The 14811-nt window shown below is 40.5% G+C and overlaps 1 long non-coding RNA gene across 2 annotated transcripts in view; it reads left to right on the top strand.

Annotated features, from left to right (window-relative positions):
* The window catches only part of LOC127056822 (uncharacterized), a 118667-nt gene that overhangs the window by 99892 nt on the left and 3964 nt on the right, over nucleotides 1-14811 (top strand). The gene's annotated exons all lie outside the window — the stretch shown is intronic.

Below are 14811 nucleotides of genomic sequence, written 5' to 3'. Positions count from 1 at the left end.
TTCTCAGGCCTCTTTTTCTTTAGACATTGAAGTGTGGATTTAAGTGCCTAACTTTGGGCAACCCAAGTTTGAAAATTTTGTCTCAATAGTTTTTCATACCAAAATGGCCTTGTCAGCATGAGAGGGAGGGCTCAGTGGTTTGAGCATTGGTTTGCTAAACCCAGGGTTGTGAGTTCAGTCCTCAAGGGGGCCACTTAGGGATCTGGGGCAAAAATTGGTCTTGCTAGTGAAGGCAGGGAGCTGGACTCCATGACCTTTCAAGGTCCCTTCCTGTTCTAGGAGATTGGTATATCTCCAGTTATTACCTTTAGAAACTCATGATAATTTTTCTCTTTGAAATATTTAAGGTACAGCAATACAAGCAAATTCCTTAACCAATAAAAGTCTCTTTCTTGTGGTTGATGGAATAAAAGGAGGGTTGTACATCCAGGATTTTAAAATGTCCAACTTATTTAAACAAAAACATCACTGCTTAGTCAAAAGTGGATTTCCTATGCCCTTTAGTGCTAATAGATAATTTTATGGTATTTTCATCATTATTAGTTTAAGCTACTAGAATCCAACCTTTGTTTGTATATTGATGGAAAACCAGCACACTGATTTCTTCCTATTTCGACTTGCAGCCCATGGATGCAATGAGATAGACACAATAGCAAGATTTGTAATACAGGCAAAGCAAGAACAATTACCATAGTGTTTAAATTTACAAGGCTTGAGGATTTTATTTGGAGTTTATCTGTAAAAAAAAAAAAAAGTATATTTCACTTTGTTTTTAGATGCTCTTTATTGTGTTATTCATGCTTACTACAGAGGAGACAAGATTTTTAATGGAACAGTAATATTTCTGATTCTGTTCCAAAAATAGACTAAAGCTATGAGATTCCAGTAACAAATTTCTCCCTCTAGTGGCTGCAGAAAGGAAATACAAAACTTAAAAGACAGGTCATGTTTGTTTGTTAAGCATAAAAGTGCACCTAAGATAAAAAAATAATTATATGTAATCCCCAATTTAAGAGAAAAATCATTTTGATATTGTAAGTGTGATTTTTATGGTAATATCTGTATCTTTTTTCCTGCGGTTCTTTAGTTTTTGAGATACAAAACTGAGGCAGGTAGAAGCAGAGACAGAATTTGGCCCATTTATATTAAATTACCATTAATTCTAACATACAACTGAGTTTAGTTAGTTAGTCAACAGAAATGCAAATGAATTCAGTTTTCTATGGTGGATCGATAGAGGAGTAGCAATGCTGGTGGTTGGAGGAGAATTATAGTACGTTTAACATTTCCTCTCATTTCATTTGGCAGCAGTGAGAAGGGGAAGTTTAACATAACCATCTATTGCTTATCCTCAATTTCCAGATCTGCTAGTACTGACATATCTACATTGTCTAGATACAGTGCTACCAACATAATTTTTAGTAACTGTGCTAATCTCAGCCTTGCACTGCCAGAGAAGTGTACTTGAGAATAACTGCCTGGTGGTGCTCCAAGTGTATTCTCATAAGGAATAGGGAATACTTTCTGTAGCATAAGAGAACAGTGAAAGGAAGGGTTAGGTGATCTTTGAAGAATTTGAAGATTTGTGGATCATTTAAATTATATTTTGGGTTTAATCACAAACTTAATTTTGTAAAAGCAGCGAAGAGTCCTGTGGCACCTTATAGACTAACAGACGTGTTGGAGCATGAACTTTCGTGGGTGAATACTCTGTCGGATGCATGATTTTGTGAAACTTTTTCCTGTAACTTATCTTCCATGTTCTTTCAAATGCGATTGAATTACACCCTCTCCTCTTTTTTTTTCCTAGCTGAAAGGAAAAGTGTGCTATATATTAAGGCTAGCTGAACATCAGCCCCTGCCATAATAGCCAAACGGTGCAAATGAGTGCCTTGTATCGAATGTACCATGTATGTTTTTTTTCCATTTGGTTGTTCCTCTCTTTTTGATCCATTCCTTTTCTCACAGACTCTAAGATGGAACATAAACCCAATAATGCTTGAGTCAAACTACTGTAGTGGAGATGGCTCAAAGTAAGGTAAAATGAGTTCACCCACTCCTAGTGAGAAGGGATCATATAAACTGTAATGTTGACTTTTCTCTCTCTCTCTCAGCCAAACTCAGGTTGGCATGAGCGGGCACAAGTCCATAGACTTCAGCGACAGTTGCGCTTTCTTATGGCAAGCTCAGTTTGTTTCTCTCCCTCTTCTCTTCCAACACTTCCTCAGTCAAACAAATCTGGCATATTTGCTAGCTATCTAGCACCCAAAAATCTGTGGGGAAAACAAATGGGAGAAAATGAGAGAACATCATGCAATGTTTCACAGATGAAAAGACAGAAGTGCTCCTTTGCATTGGGAATGACTTTTTGTTACCCTAAGAGGTTTCATACTGAGGTGTAAGAAAGGAAGTTATTGGAATCGGTACCATTGTTATATTCATCTTCCTTAAACACTAGCTGAACTAAATTGTAACCTAACATCATGTAACCATCAATGATTTGAATGCACAGCTCCATGGAGATGCTGCAGCAAGGGAAATTCAGCAAGTAAAAACAACCAAGCAATACATGACCAGTCAGAACTGCTGTCTTGGTCTATGTTTGAAGGATTGTGCCATGACATTGTTAGGCCCTTCGTCAAGGAAAAATTCCAGCAATAATACAGAAGAAGATTGAATTTGATTGAATACTCCTGGCTAGTGCTGTGCAAAAATGTCCAGTTTCATTTTGTACGTTTTCAGTTCTAGCCTCTTCTCAGAAGAAATGGGCCCCAGTCAGAAAGTTTGACTCAGAGAGAGAAAGAGAGACACCAGCAGTGAAGTTTGGATCCTTGTTTGGATTCCAGACCCTTCCTCAAAGTTTGTGGTTTTTTTCAGATCCTGGATATCATCAGTTCAGGGTCCATCTCTACTTCTGAGTAAACTTTCACTTTCATCAAAAAGAAATGATGCAAGCCAAAGCTAACTCAACTGTGGGGAGGACGTTTCTTCAAAGCTCTGCAAGATATGTTTGAGTTGAAGTAAGATGCCAGACTTCTTTGAAAAAATTCTTTCAGGGTGAGAGGAGAGGTTGTGGCTGGAAGAAAGAAAATTAAAAGCTCACATACGATCTCTGTCATGCCCTCCTAGGACAGTTACAGACTACTGGAACAATAGAACATCTGCCTCAAGTGTGAAACTCATGTGAGCAGGAGATGTACGAAACCGAACCATGAATTTAGAGTTCATTTACAGACGAGACCAGGATGACCAAAAACTTTAGTGACTGCAGAGCGAAATGCAAATTCCACTTTTCATTAGCATTAAAATCAAGTTTATGATTTGGAGCTTCTTGAGTTGTCTTTAGTGTTTGTTTTTAACATAGCTCTCATTAGACTCTGTCCAGATCATCAATATTGCTAGCTAGTCATGCACCAAAAAATCGTTATCATTTTTAGAACTTAATCTTTGGTTGTTTTCATTAGATTTTTTATTTTTTTATCTTTTAGGGTTTGTGTTTTCAAACTTTTCTCTGCAAATATGGAGACTAACAACTTAATTTTTAAATGAAAGTTGAGATTCTCATGTACTCACATGATTCCAGTACCTTGGAATTTAAGAGAAACATCAAATATTGTGAAATTTGCACTCAAATTGCACAAGTTAACAACATTGGTACTTTACCTCTTGCCAAAGATTCCACCACAGCATCACTTGCAGCAATCTAATTCATGTAGGTAGATTCCTATGCCTGCATAGAGTCCCATTCAAAGTCACTGGGGTTCTCTTTGGCCACAGGAGTCCACTTATACCAAGGAGTTTGCAGGATGGAGGCCTTAGATTGTAAATTCCTAGAGAAGGGATTGTCTCTTCCTACATGTTTGTACAATACCTTGTAAAATGGTGAATTATTCCTGGTTTAATTATAAATAATAATAAGTACATGTCATAAACAGATAGTTAAGGGTTAATGCCTCTTTTATCTGTAAAGGGTTAAGAAGCTCAGTAAACCTGGCTGACACCTGACCAGAGGACCAATAGGGGGACAAGATACTTTCAAATCTTGGTGGAGGGAAGTCTTTGTTTGTGCTTTTTGTGTTGTTCGTTGTTTGCTCTTGGGGCTAAGAGGGACCAGACGTACACCCAGGTTTTCCCAATCTTTCTGAATCAGTCTTTCATGTTTCAAAATTGTAAGTAATAGCCAGGCAAGGCAGATTAGTCTTATGTTTGTTTTCTTAACTTGTAAATGTGTCTTTTTGCTGGAAGGATTTTTACCTCTGTTTGCTGTAACTTTGAATCTAAGGCTGTGGGGGAGTCCCTCTGGTCTATATGAATCTGAATACCCTATAAAGCATTTTCCATCCTGATTTTACAGAGATAACTTTTACTTTTTTTTCTTTCTTTAATTAAAAGCTTTCTTTTTAAGAACCTGATTGATTTTTCCTTGTTTTAAAATCCAAGGGATTGAGTCTGAACTCACCAGGGATTGGTGGGGGGAAAGGAGGGGGGTAGTTAATTCCTCCTTGTTTTAAGATCCAAGGAGTTTGGATTGGTGTGGAGCCTCTCAAGGCAACCCAGAGAGGGGAAAGTCTGGGGGGAAAAGGAGGGGGATGGTTAATTCCTCCTTGTTTTAAGATCCAAGGAGTTTGGATCGGTGTGGAGCCTCTCAAGGCAACCCAGAGAGGGGAAAGTCTGGGGGGAAAAGGAGGGGGATGGTTAATTCCTCCTTGTTTTAAGATCCAAGGAGTTTGGATCAGTGTGGAGCCTCTCAAGGCAACCCAGAGAGGGGAAAGTCTGGGGGGAAAAGGAGGGGGATGGTTAATTTCTCCTTGTTTTAAGACCCAAGGGGTTTGGGTCTGGGTTCCCCAGGGAAGGTTTTGGGGGAACAGAAAGTGTGCCAGGCACTAAATTTTGGCTGGTGGCAGCATACCAAATTTAAGCTAGTAATTAAGCTTAAAAGTGTTCATGCAGGTCCCCACTTTTTGTACCCTAAAGTTCAAAGTGGGGAAAAAACCTCGACAGTACATCACATTGTTAGGCCTTGTCATGATACCTCCTATATGTCTTCTTTCTCCCTAGGGAGGTGTGATTCTGTTATCTGTCTTCCCATCTTTTTGAACACCAATAAATAAATAATTCAGTCTCTCAGCAGTTTATAATTCTTCAGCTAATAAATCACTTTTCCTTTCTCCAGGAAGTCCTATGATCTGCTTTGCTGGCCTCATGTTGTTTATGTACAGCACCTGAAAAATCTGTTATAATTTCATTTTATCCTCTTCTAAAAGTTTCCTTTCATTCTCTGCCTTTGCTTTTCTTATCACTTTTTTATGCTCTCTTAACTTCATTATGCAATCATTCCTATCCTGCTCTGCATTTGATGTTTTATAACCCATGTCTGCCACTTTCTCACCCTTGATTACTCTTACATTTCTCTGTTCCTTCACACTGGCCCCCTTTAAAAAAAAATTCCTTGTGCAATTATTGCTAGATGGCTTGCATAACCCTTGGGCATACATTAATTTATCTTTGAACACTTTCTATTTCCCCTTTGTGTCCTTTCCTTCCACTGCTTTATCCTGTTCAATATCACCCTGCACTTCCTGCAGTCTTCCAAATTTTGCTCTGCTGAAATCCAATCTTCTTGTTTTCTCAGTTTCTTAGTTGAACATTAATCCCAATGAAATTCTTAACTAGATTACAGTCCTAGTTGTTTAGATGGTTCTCCCCCCACTTCTGCATCACTAATTATAGCACAATTGTTACATAAATCTAAATCTAGAATTACTCACTCTGTAAGTCATATGCAAAGGCCACAAATTTGTTGCTCATTTTTTTCTTCCCAGTTTTAGTCCCATTATGACCCTGGCCCAACAAAGCACTTAACCATGTGCTTAACTTCAAACACATGAATAGTCTATGAATCATTTCGTTAAGTGCTTTGCTGGGATGAGGCCTATGTTTAGGAAGTTAAGATAGTTTACTAGTAGTAGCTTGTGGATTTTTCCCTTCAAGCTCTTTTGATTTCTTTACTGTCTCTTCATTGTGCTATTTTCCTCCTTTACTAACTTTGTTACAGCCTTAGTTGTTCAAAGAAGAGGTAAAGCTGTCTGCAGTTCTAAAGCATCAGAGATCCTGTGCAGAAACACTCCATTCCTCCTTGCACGTTGGACAGATTGCAGGAAAGAATAATTTGGAAGGGGCACCAGGAAGTTAGTCTGTGTGTACATGACAGGAATGCTAGCTGCTGTTGTGGCATCTCTGAAAACACTTCTCTTACTATAGAACCATTTTAGCTTTAGAATCATGGTGTCCTCACCTATTTGTTACCCAGCATGCAGCTCATGAAACAGGTGCTTAGGGATTTGCAGGCTTTCCTTTACATGTATAATATTATTTTCTTGTGTCTGAATCCTTTACAAATTCTTAAACAGTCTATCACCTTCAAATTTGCTTCCTCCCACACTATTTGTCATCCATTATCAGGATATTTCAGCTACATTTACAATTTTAAGACTTCCTGTATGTATATTGGTCTTGTTCTTTTTTTTTCTCTTATGGTTCTTGCATTATTTTACAGAGAGAGAGACATCAGAAAAACTCCCTTGAGTGACCTCCTTATTAATTTCATGGTTTTACCTGGCTTCCTGAGTTTTATTTTCATTCAACATTATTTTTACTCTCTATGGAACAATGACATTAATGTATTGTTTGTAATCTCTGAGCACATATATTGAAAATATAACTACTAAAAATGCTATATATTTTCACTGAACATTTTCAAACAAAAAGAAGATTTTTTATGGTTAGAAAAAAAAATCTGTAGATTTTTTTCAGAAATAGAAACTCAAAAATATTTTGGATTCCAGGTTTTGGATTTTTTTGCCCCCTTTCTCTCCTTATTTTCCACTCCTCCACCCTTTCATTTTTCTGCAGAGAAAGTCGACTGTGGGTAAAGTGTTGGTGGAGGTTTCTGAGGCAATGAGGTGTGTGGCTTACCCCAACATGGCAGGCATTAAAGATATCCCTGAGGTAATTGCTGGCTTTGAGAGAATGCAGTATCCTAACTGTGGCAGGGCTATTGACGGGACTCATGTGGCCATAGTTTGCCCTCCTCAAGGAGCATCTGAGTACATAAACTGCAAAGAGTACTACTCTATTGTTATGCATGTATTAGTGGACCACAGAGGCAGATTTATGAATGTCAATGCGGGCTGTACAGGACAAGTTCACGATGCCAGAGTTTTCTGCCATTTGGGAGTCTACATTCATAGATAGGCTGAGACATTATTTCCCCCAAATGACATTGACATAAATGATGTTACTTTCCCCACTGTTATTTTGGGGAACCCCATGTACCTCCTGTTGCTTTTGCTCATAAAACCATACCCTGATTTCAGAAGCCCTGGCAAAGAAAGGTTTAATTTACACTCTCAGAAGGTGTAGCATGGCTGTTGAATGTGCTTTTGGCAGATTAAAATCACGTTGGAAGTGTCTACAAACCCATCTGGATGCCAGTGCCATTAAAGCTGTCCGCATTGCTTTGCTTGCTGTGCTCTTCACAACCTTTGTGAAGCCCAGAGGTGAGCCATTTCCCCCTGAATGGACCTGACAGCGAAAGAACGCTGGATTGGTACCCTCAGCTAGAAAATGCTGCCACCACTGCAGGAGCTGGCTGCACCCAGGCAGCAGACGTCAGGGATGCCTTATGTTCTCACACTTCCCCAATGGAAGAGGGAGAATAGCACCTGTATGAATGCGCATGGTGAAAAAAAGGCTCATTTATTTGGGGGGTAGGAGGGGCCGTGCTTGGGAGGAGGTGGTCTTGATTGCCCTGCAATGTAAGTGTGAATGACATGATGAATAAAGAATTTGGTCGGGGGGCAAAATGGCTGTGCAGATGGAATTTATTGACATGTGAATTGCCATATCTAACTAAATAGATGAATACAGTTTGCTCACTAATGCCTAATTGCTCCCAAACATGTTTTTACTGTTAGTATCTTGAATCGTGATTGTACAATGTGATTCAGTGATAGCAATAAACTGTCTTGGAAACATGACATGCTTTATTTGTAAATATATCTTAAAACAGTAAACCACTCCCACTGTCTTGTCCAGGCCAGCTACCATTAAAAAAACACACACTCAAAAAGAAAAGGCAGGAAATTAACACCCCCCACAATCGCCCTGCTACATTTCCCCTGGCTCCATGTTCTCCTTTCCCTTCTTTAGACATCTACCCCTTGCTTGGCAATGGAGGGTACCAAGAAGAGTGGAAGAAGGAAGGATGCACCATGTTTAGATACCCTGCCCAGTCACTCATGAGTCCTGAATGCATGGGCTGCCCTGACCTGGAGATGTCTAGGCTACTGCTGGGCTGAGGGTACATTGCTGGGGTATCATGCTATGGTGTAGGGAACGGCAGCAGGCAGCAGTGCTCTGGCAGCCATTATAGACAGGAGTTGCTGAACAGTTCTCTCTGTTGGGCTCTGTCCCCCTACCTTGGCTGCTGTCCTGTTCCAGGATCTGCTTTGCAAGTGCCAGCTCCCTCCCTCAAGCCCTGTGGCGAGCCACAGGCTTTCCTCCTGCTGTCAGCTTGCCTTTGTCCCAGCCTTCTTCTGGTACTGCCTCTGCCCTCTCAAGAACATTGACTGTAACTTCATCACAGAAACACTTTCCTTTGAAACAATCCATGAAGTACGTTGGGCCAGGATCAAGTTCCTGAAGAATAGTAGGCAGTAGAGGTTAAGGGTCCTGAAACAGGACAAGAAACAGAGGGTTATTGTTTAAAGTAGCTCAGTGAAGGAGCACAGAATTAATTATTGTGGCATCTCAAGAACATAAAATGCAACAGTTCTAAAATGAACCTATACACTGCTTCAGTCCTCGTATTGTCTCTGGATAGAACCTTGTTAATCGCAGCTACAGTAGTGCAGAGACAATGGTAAGTTTCAAATTATAACCTTTATTTGGTCTCATAAAAAAATCATAACTAATTGCCATATGGAAGGGGCATGTTTAGTGACCTTGCTGCAAAAGACTTTTTCTACCATTTCAGGCCTTTCGAATTTTGGAAGCCATAACGGTTGCTGTGCTGCCCTATTGGCAGAGAGAGATGTTATTCCAAGCTCCTGGACGGAAACCTGCACTGTATGCAGCTGAAGTATTCAAACAAATAGTGCCCGAACAGAACATTTGCAAGTGGAGTGGACTAGTCAGCTATCCCAGGGGGATCTGGAAAATACAACCTTCCCTGCAATGTGACTGACTATCTGGAGTTCCTGCTTCAAGAAAAGTTTGCAGCTATCAATAGCCAGCATTGGGTCAGAATCCAGGAGGGAATTAACATGACACTGTTTTAGCTCACACATGGCTTCTCGTTATTGCTGCATGCAAACATGATGAAATCTGTACTCCACTCTGGCATGGATCACATCTAACTGACATGGACTGGATTTGGAAAGAGAAGACTGTTTCCCAAATACACACACTCAGTTCATTGTTTACAGGTGGTGGCATAGACCCAGTGGGAGTGATTACAGAGTGGCAAATTTCTAATTACTGACAGGAAAACAAGTATGACTGTAGCAAACCTCTGTGGCTGAACAGTGAAAATAACCTGTACAGCTATTTATGAATGTTTGAATTTCCAAGCTCCCATTCTGAACTCCACTTGGTGGACATGGGGACACCTAGGTATGGTTGTACAATCCATTAATAGCCAAATGTTGGTAGCTGGGGCGTACCATTTTTGCATTGCTTCTGACAGCAGAAATCCTTCTCATTACTGTAATAATACACTTACTGGGCTCTGGGGCAGCTTCTGTCTCCACCAGGTTCTCTGCAGGCTTGGCAGTGAGTTGTTCCTCAGAGGTGGGGATGTGAGTGTGTGAAATCAGACAGCTCTTCTGAGCAAGGACCAAGACTTTGTTGTTGATCCTGATCCACAGCCTACTCTGGCACTGGTTTCATTAAAAGAGTCACTCCCATGCTGGATTCAGGCGCTCCATCCCAGCTCATTAGGTCATCACAAAGCACAGTTGCCTCTGACCAGTGCCCAGCACAAAGCCATCATAGATTTGGTATGTCATTGGCAAATTGCCCAAAGTGCAGTTCTTGTCTTTGGTACTTTCAGTCTTTTAATACTTTTCCTTCACTTTGATCACCTGGCAGGAAATCATAGAATATCAGGGTTGGAATGGACCTCAGGAGGTCATCTAATCCAACCCCTTACTCAAAGCAGGACCAATCCCCAGACAGATTTTTGCCCCAGATCCCTAAATGACCCCTTCAAAGACAGAACTCACAACCCTGGGTTTAGCATACTAATGCTCAAACCACTGAGCTATTCCTCCCTCTCCAGAGCTGTCAGCTTTTGGCTATCTCCTGGTATCTAAGGTCATTCCTGGTGCTTTTGCTGAAGTTCAGAGTTTTACTGGCCTTACACCAGAAATTCACCAAAATCTGGCCATGCTCCTGTGACCAGGAAGCAGCTCATGGTTCGCTCTCCGTTGCAAACACGGGAGGCTCTTTGATAGTGCACTTGCAGATTAGTGATCAGAAGATAATAGAGTAAAACTGACCTGAGCTGCTGCTGTTCACAAAGGTGGGATGTCTTCCTTTTTCAATACACTGGATTGCAGATTGCTGGGATAGAGAGCACTAAGGAAGCCGTGGGATAATTCTGTCTGACTCCCGGAACCCATGTCAAACGGCTGCATCTACACTGCAAAGCAATAGAGGTCAGACCCTGTGTCACGGTTTAACTCGACCTTGGACCCTCCAGCCCTGTAGAGCCCTGGGACCTTGTGTCTGAGCCATGGGTTAGTGCAATTGCAGTATAGATGCAAAGGGGGTTAGATGGGAGTCTAGGCCCTAGTTCAGGCTTACGCTGAGGTGTAGGCATACCGAGAGACAAAAACCCAAAACCAACCAAACAAAAGCCTGAACAATTTTTGGTTTTTGTTTAATCAGAAAATGGGGAAAAAAAATCAACCAAAATGAACATTGTTCAGTTTTTCCTTCAGTTGCAAAGACATTTTTCATTTAAAAAAAACTATCTAATTGCAAATGTTCATTCCAGCTCCAATCCGAGTCAATGTTCATGTTGTAGTTTGAACTGAATAACTTGTTTCCTCCAGTGTCTCCCAAGAAGTGCACAAACAGAACTGCAAAAAGCGACGAAGAGTCCTGTGGCACCTTATAGAGTAACAGACGTATTGGAGCATAAGCTTTTGTGGGTGAATACTCACTTCATGTGTCTTTTATTTACTTGATAAGCTCTTATTTATGATCTATGATTTATTTATGATTCAGTAAGGACAAATGAAAACTACTCCATTTGAGAAGGAAGCATCAGTTGCACAAATACAAAATGGGAAATGATTGCCTAGGAAGGAGTACTGCGGGAAAGGATCTGGGGGTCATAGTGGATCAAAAGCTAAATATGAGTCAACAGTGTAGCACTGTTGCAAAAAAAGCGAACATCATTCTGGGATGGATTAGCAGGAGTGTTGTAAGTAGGACATGAGAAGTAATTCTTTGGCTCTACTATGCGCTGATTAGACCTCAGCTGGAGTATTGTGTCCAGTTCTGGGTGCCACATTTCATGAAAGATATGGACAAATTGGAGAAGGTCCAGAGAAGAGCAACAAAAAATATTAGAAAACATGACCTCTGAGGTAAGATTGAAAAAAATGGGTTTGTTTAGTCTGGAAAAGAGAAGACTGAAAGGGAACATAACACTTTTCAAGTACATAAAAGGTTATTACAAGGGGGAGGGAGAAAAATTGTTCTTCTTAAGCTCTGAGGATTGGACAAGAATCAATGGGCTTATTACAGCAAGGGAGGTTTAGGTTGGACATTAGGAAAAACTTCCTGAGTGTCAGGATGGTTAAGCACTGGAATAAATTGCCTAGAGAGGTTGTGGAATCGCCATCGCTGGAGACTTTTAAGAACATGTTAGACAAACACCTGTCAGGGATAGTCTAGATAATATTTAGTCCTGCCATGAGTTCAGGGGCCTGGACTAGATAAACTCTCGAGGTCCCTTCCAGTCCTATGATTCTATAATATTGTGTATTAAAGCTTTATAGCACCAAACATACTTTCTCTTTCACTTCTTTCATAATTGTACAGTGGAAGGGATTTATATTTTTAAAAAATAGTTGGGATCTTTGCCAAACTACAGACTAAAAGTGTGACATGATATACTTACACTTTCTCCATGGGAGGAATTAGCACTCTCACTGGTGACTATTCACTATGTATCTTCTGGTCATTAGTTCAACAGCCAGCTTAGCCAAAGTACGCTATGATCTGAAATCAGTAACTTGACACTGTTCAAATATTTCCAGTTTTGGCTGCACTCTTGTACTATTTCAATCCAGACCACCTTGTGTCATTTAATTCAATAGGATTTCCAATCCAGACCACCATGTGTCATTTTAATTAGAAGATAAGAACAGGCAATTCAAAGCACAGGCTGAGAGAAAATTGGAGAGGCACTCTATATATCCCTGTGTATAAGTTCCTCTAAACAATAGCACGAACGCTATAATTGGAAAAAAAGATTAAATAGTAAATGAAAACAATCTCTGAGGGTAAGTTTTATGAAAAGACTGAGCAGATCATAGTGGGTAAAGTTATTTTCATTTCCAGTAAATCAAAATTAGTCATTATAAACTGAAGGAAATAAATATGGTTGTATCTGCATTATTAATTTGACTGGTATTAAAAATTTCCAAATTTAAGTACGTATATTTCCTAAAGGTCCTAGTTGCCCCAAAGCGACTGGAAGCTTCTCCATAAGGTTGTGGACTGTAGTAGGACAACTCTATTATTATTTTGTTCATTATTTGTAGTGAAGTGGTGCTAAGGAGATTCAGACCTGGACCAGGCCCCAGTCGTGCTAGGCACGGTACAGAACAAAAGCATGGTCCCGGCTCCAATGACCTTACAATCAAATGGCCCCGAGGGGTGTTTGTGTTGGCACCTGTTCCACCGCAGTCATGTACATTTTATAAAATAAACTTCATGACCAAGATTTTCAAAGGTGACTAGTGATTTTAGGTGCCTCAGTGTTTGGATGTCCAGTGTGAGACATGCTAAAGGGGGCTGATTTTCAAAGGTGCATGCACTGAAATTTTGGAAAATAAGCCCCCACATTTATGAGTCACCACTGAAAATTTGGGGGGACAGCACTTTGTCAACTATTAGGACCACTAGGAATGTGGCACTACCCTGAATTTACCCTTCCATCGCTTTATGCATGCAACTAGCCCAAAGTGAGATGGGAAGACAATGCAATCATTATACGATGCAGAATTTTAGACATCCCAGTGATTATCAGTGAAATAAGAAAAGGCCGCTGACAGTGAAGGGAGAAAAAAGAGTGCTGATCATTTTAAATACACCTTTCTTTACAGACTCAGTCCTGCACTCCTGACTCAGGCAAAATCCCATTGGATCAGTGAGAAGCATTTAATATCAAGCACCATAGGATCAATGGGAGTGTTAGCAGAGTCAGGTGTACAGTGTGAGGACTTGCAGTATGGGAATATCACAACCCCCTAGAAATATAACAGTTTTACAAATGCCAGTAGAGAGAGCTGTCTTCTGCAGTTTGGCTTTTATTTTGAGCAGAATATTATTTAACAGACTGACTTTTATAAAAAACCCTAAACGGGGGTAGGGGGTGGGGAAGAGACAAAGTGGCTACAGCTTAAAACCTTGGAAGTTGCTCATGTGGGAGGCAAATGCAATGACAACCAATAAGAGATGTGCATTGATAATTGCTTTATCAGTCTATCTAGAAGAAATGTAAAGAGGATTTAGGAGAAGTAACAGCCTGATAGTCTGATTCAGCAGAACCAAAACCTGACTTGCCCCACAACTGTATAAAGAAATTCTGGAGCTTCTTTCTAAATGGCAGACGATAGGACCAGTTTATTGTCTTTCAATAAGTACTACAATAATAACACCTTTTTTGCTACTTTGTTGCCATTTGTCAATCATGGACAAACTCATTTTTAACTCATTCTCCTTAGATCTTGACACTGCACACGTGCAATCTAGTCATGTTAAATCAGCAAAAGCACAAGTGGTTTTTTCTTATCAACAACAGTTGGCTTGAGTAATCAGTGCATTCACTGGCATTACAGCAGTGAGAACTGGAATAATGGACTGGTGAATCAGGCGCTGTGTTTGGCCCACTAGGAGCAGAAGAATGGTGGAGACTTCGTGTTAATGCCTTTGACAGCCCACCGGCTCCCCCACCTGCCTATAAGAGGCAGTTTACATGGAGGAGAGGATCAGAGAGCAGTTAGCAAAACATTATGAAGGGGACACTGGACTCCAGGAAGCCGGATGCATTGAGAGAATAGGGAGGTAGCCGAGCCAATGGAGTGGGATGGAGATAGAAGAAGCATTAGGTAAGGGGGGGAAAGTAAATCACATAATTTGGAAAAACAAATACCAAGTTTCCACAGCTTCATGTTGACCCTTTTAAGCTGTTGCTGAACATGCAGATCATGTAGCCAGCAAAGCAAGTCGTGACATGTTTGATGACTATTTGTTTAGCCCCACCCTGTGGCAGACCTCCTCCATAATCAGGGGCAATGTGGAAATTGATGATTTTTTTCTTTATTTAAAATGTTGTAAGCAAAATCTCTTAGAGCTTAAAAACAGGCTTGATGCCAAGCCACCTCTCCATATTCCCAGTCCAAAGATCAGCATGAAAAAGGGTTTCACCAAGCCAATTTCCTGATGACTAGGCTAGTTAAGTGTGAAATCAAGAGCTACACATTTCCACAGCATCTGAAGCACAGAGGT

The sequence above is a fragment of the Gopherus flavomarginatus genome, chromosome 8, assembly GCF_025201925.1.
Source record: "Gopherus flavomarginatus isolate rGopFla2 chromosome 8, rGopFla2.mat.asm, whole genome shotgun sequence".
NCBI classification, from domain to species: domain Eukaryota; kingdom Metazoa; phylum Chordata; order Testudines; family Testudinidae; genus Gopherus; species Gopherus flavomarginatus.
This window is presented reverse-complemented; position numbering and strand designations above follow the sequence as displayed.